Here is a 4,989-nt window from a genome sequence, read left to right as displayed (position 1 = left end):
CTACAGGAGGAATTTTAATGCAAGGTTTGCGCCATTGGAAAGCTAACTTCTGGGGCTTCATCCTAGGGGGTGGCCGGCCACTTTTTCTGTCCGGTCGGCCACTTTTTTCCTTTGACCTAGCCGGCCGGCTAGGGGAAGTGGCCGGCCGGCCACCTACAGCCAAAATGTCAGGCCGGCATGCTTCTTCAGGTTGAGTACATTCCAGCTGTGCCTTGGTTTTTCCCCAAAAATATCTACATCCGGGGGACCCTTTTGGAGGGAAAAAAGGCCTCATTTTCCCTCCACTTTAGCTAGACTCTTCTCTCCATCTCTTATCCATATAGAGAGCCTCCCAACTCTAGAGAGAGGGTTACAAGAGTTGCTTGGAGAAGATAGATACATATCACCCCATTTCCTTCAAGTTTTGGGCTCCATTTCTTCATCATCTTCAAGCTCTACCATCACCACTCCATTCCAGCAGCAAAGGAGGGGATTCTAGCAGCTTAGAGTCACCAAATCTGGTCCAAGAAGCAACAAAAGTGTTGGTCTTCAAAGGTAAGTCCAATTGCCCTCTTTTCTAGCTCATTTTGGCACCATCTTTAAGCCATACATGCTTGCTGAGTTGAGCTCCGACCAAAACTGGAAGTGGCCTTCTTTTAAGCTCATTTTCTTGTTTCATTAAGGGCTCAACCCTGTTTGAGGCCCCCATATTGCACTTGCTTCAATATCCCCTTGTATGTCAATTTTCTTGCATGCTTTGGCAACCCATTATGCTTCCATTTTTGGGCGTTTTACAGTTCTATAAATAGGCTTATTTTGAGCCCCTCTTCAACATTGAAGAAGGGCTCATCACTGTTTGGGACCTCCATATGTCACTTCATGTTATATCTCTCTTTTGGTCCCCATTTTTGCATGCTTTGGCAGCCTATCATGCTTCTGTTTTTGGTCTTTTTACAGGCCTAGAAATAGTCTTATTTTGATCTTCTTAACATGTTTCATTAAGGGTCTTTGGCTGTTTGGTGAATGCTTTGCATACTTTGTGTTATAGCCTCTTTTGAGCCTCATTTTGCATTGCATTTCTAGCATGTTTGTATACTGTTTTTGTCACACCCCAAACCTGCCCCTAGAAGTTTGGTCATGACCATTTCTGAAACGAACACTTAACCTGTTATATATAATATATGGGGCCTGAACGGAAGCATTAAATATCAAAATTTGACAATATAAACAAACTCCATTGAGCTACTACTATCATGCCAGGATCTCAAACTTTGAACAGACAAATAAAATCTAAAACATACACCTGAATGTCGGATATATATATACATATATATATATAAGCCCAGCTCTATAATTGGGCAAACAACAAAAACGTTTCGGAAGAAAGTATTATACACATTCAAACTTAGGCTAACAACTAAAGTGCAAAACCTAAGTTCGTCAAAACTTCATGAAATTAAGAGCAGCTTCTCTTAGGCTTGGACATGGAACGGTTGACCAAAGAGGACAAGCGTCATGGCTTAGGATTGACCACTTGGTTGGTTACCTACAGAAACAGACATAACATATGGTGAGCCAAGCTCAGTGAATAGTATGATATATAAATGCACAATTAAACATAATACATGACAATGCATATATAAATACGAAGATCATGTAGTTAATCTGTTCCTGTTTTCTTTTTAAATGGCCTTAGGCCCCAATCGTGAGTCATAATGGTTTTAAGCCCTTGAACACATTAACATTAAACTTTTAAACATAATGGCATATAGCCCTTGAACATATGGCATGGAGCCCTTAAACATAGTGGCATATAGCCCTTGAACATATGGCATGGAGCCCTTAAACATAGTGGCATATAGCCCTTGTACATATGGGTATATGAACTCAAGCGGTGTCTCACATGGACTCTAGAGGTGACTCACCTTGTAGCACTTAGTTCCGTGTAGCACTTTGTTTCATATTAGAATGGCATAAGCCCTTATCAGATTGGCATTACAGCCCTTATCAGAATGGCATTAAGCCCTTAAAACATATTGGCATTAAAGCCCTTGGACGTGCATATATGAACCCAAGAGGTGTCTCACACCGACTCTAGAGGTAACTCACATCGTAGCACTTAGTTCCGTGTAGCACTTTGTTTCATTTCATAATAACTTATACAGATGGCCATGAGCCTCATAACTTTCACATATGTATGGACTCAAGAGGTGTCTCACATGGACTCTAGCGGTGGCTCACAATGTAGCACTTAGTTCCAAGTAGCACTTTGTTCCATACCAATAATTAGCAGGTCTTACAGACCAAACCATACATAAATGTCATACCATAAATGGAAATAAATTCATACATATGCATTAGGCTTCAATCATTAACAGAAATCAGAATTCATACTTACTTATACTTAGCCTGTTAATAGCGCTAGCAAATCATTAAAAAGCATTCTTGTTAGTTCCATAAAGAAATTCCTCAACATTGTGAACTTATAGTACACTTGAACTTGTACATATGTAAGCATGTAACGTGGCTTGTAACATACTTAAGCTTGTATCATGCGTATACTTGTAACATACTTGAATTTATAACATACATGGACTTATAACATACTTGGACTTGTAACATACATGAACTTATAACATACTTAAACTTAAAAACTTGTAACATTCTTGACTTAGAGCATACGTAAACTTATAACAGGCTTAAACTTAGAACATACGTAAACTTGTAACCTAATTATTTGAACCACGGTATTATTACCCCTGGGTAAGGGCCTTGTGCTGAAAATGATGTGAATACTTCCACATATATGAATAATCGTTCATTAAATTAAGAGAAACCTGAGCACTTCTTGCTATATCATATCATTAACATGCGCTTAACAAAATAGAACAATTCATCTTCTTATATGAGTTGCATACCGATGGTAAACCTTTACATTCATATCATAGATTCTAAATGATCTTGGGTCCCTTCGTAACATAATCTTAAATTCACACAAATATCATTCCTCAAAGATGAACATAGGTTCCACTTATTCCTTAAGAAATAACATAAGGCTAATATTCGTCATTAACAAAACATAAGGATTCCAAAATCATACCAATGTACGCGAATCTTTCAGCAGTTCACATTGCTTTCCAATTGGCATAAATGTTCTTATAACACTTACAAGGAACAAAACATTAGTGACAATAATTATCAACAGTAGATAAAATGTACATTTTTGTACTACTACTCACAGTGATCAGTTCCCGGTGGTAATAGGACGATGTTCTCGTCTCGACCTACAAGTACAGTGCACAACACATAATATGAGATTATACTCGATCATTTACTTATTCTCTTTGATCATTCACTTAATTAGCCATGGTGGTACCAAGCTCATTATTTCTTAATAAGTTACACTCCATGTCACAGAAACAGGAGAAATCAATGGAAAAATGGTTTAGGTGAAGAAATGGTATAAAATTAGTTGACAGAAAGTGAACAGTCGTCACTAATTTGGGCATAACTATTTTTTTATTTATAATTTGGGAGTGAGACCACTTCCATTGGAAACTAGACTTCCGGGGCTTGATTTTAGGCTCAAGAATCACTCAAAACGGAGCCCCGAGGCAAAAGATATGCTCATTCAAAGATGGCTGGACAAAGCTGTCTCCCGCACGTGCGGGAAACAGGGCCGCACGTGCGGCTCTGGGCAGATTGCTGTCCGAAAATGGCTGAAACTTTGGGGCTTTTCATTTTCAAAATCAAACCTTAATTACATGCAAATCAAAGTCCAAAACCCTTTAATACATGACCAATTTCACAATATTATTCTCCATCAACCATCATAACCTCAAAATACACAAATATAATGCCTATACTTCTTCAATCAAGAAATTCTAAGGAAACCAAGGTTCCATCAATATATATACATAAAACCCTAACTCAAATGGGTTCAAAGCTTCCCTTATTATCATGATTTCATGAAATTGATGTCTCAAACATAAGGATTCAAGATAGATGATCATACCTTAGTTCCATCCTTGTCTTTCTCCTAGCTTTCTCCAATTCCTCCCAAGCTTCCCATGGATGATCTTCTTTTTCTTTCTTCACCCCCTTCAAGCATCTTCAAAACCCCATGAGTGTTGATTAGAGGAGCTTTCCTCTTCTTCCTTCCCTCTCTCTCACGGTTCTCTTCTCTCTCCCCCAAATATTTTATTTGACTTCCAAATGATAAGTTCACCACTCACATAGCTTAATCATATATACATATAACCAACACCTACGCTTTTAACAATAGGAATAGCCAAACACGCCCTTACGAATCGCGAAAAATTAGATTTCAATTACAGTTCCCAGGTGACTCTAAAAATTATGCTGATCATAAATATGTCCCCTATTCTGGTTTCTGAAGCCTCTAGGGCCTTCAATTTGCAGTATAAAGTTAACCACCTAGACATACATTAACGAGTCAGACAAAATAGATTTCCAATTAATTTACCCCAATAGTTCTAAAAATTCCCATTAAAATACCCAAGTACTCAATTTTGATTTCTGAACCCGTAAAGGTCGGTAATTCCAATTTTACAGTCGTGGCTCAACAAATAATTCCTCAATTTGAACACATATCAATAAATCAAAATGCATTAACACAATAGGCCGCAAAGGTAATCTCTAATACGGATTTTGGGGTCGTTAGAGTTTTGGAGTTTTTACAGTTCTGTAAATATGCTTATTTTTGGTCCCTCTTCAATGTTGTAGAAGGGAATTTCTCAGTTTGGGCTGTGCATATACCACTTGCCTCTTTGGCCACCTTTTGGCCCTTTTTCTTGCATAAAAGCTTAGCCATGTCTATGTTTGTTTTTGGGTTTTTTACAGTTCTGTAAATATGCTTATTTTTTGTCCCTCTTCAATGTTGTAGAAGGGAATTTTTCAGTTTGGGTTTTACATATACCACTTGCTTCATAACCTCATGTTTAGGGCCATTTTTGCATGCCATTGTTGCCCTATCTTTGCTTGCTGTTT

At 38.0% G+C, this 4,989-nt stretch overlaps 1 long non-coding RNA gene across 1 annotated transcript; it reads right to left on the bottom strand.

The window, feature by feature from the left end:
• Nucleotides 1-1,193: 1,193 nt before the first annotated feature.
• Nucleotides 1,194-4,209, bottom strand: LOC114267619 (uncharacterized). The gene is made up of 4 exons (XR_014360542.1): nt 3,995-4,209; nt 3,219-3,263; nt 3,080-3,143; nt 1,194-1,525 (listed from the first exon to the last, which is right to left on the bottom strand). It is a non-coding gene; the product is annotated as an uncharacterized LOC114267619 (long non-coding RNA).
• Between the last annotated feature and the right edge of the window lie 780 nt (nt 4,210-4,989).

Source organism: Camellia sinensis, chromosome 2, assembly GCF_055761805.1.
Source record: "Camellia sinensis isolate YWXY chromosome 2, ASM5576180v1, whole genome shotgun sequence".
Lineage (NCBI taxonomy): Eukaryota > Viridiplantae > Streptophyta > Magnoliopsida > Ericales > Theaceae > Camellia > Camellia sinensis.
The sequence above is the reverse complement of the archived record's forward strand: the minus strand, read 5'-3'. Positions and strand labels throughout refer to the sequence as shown.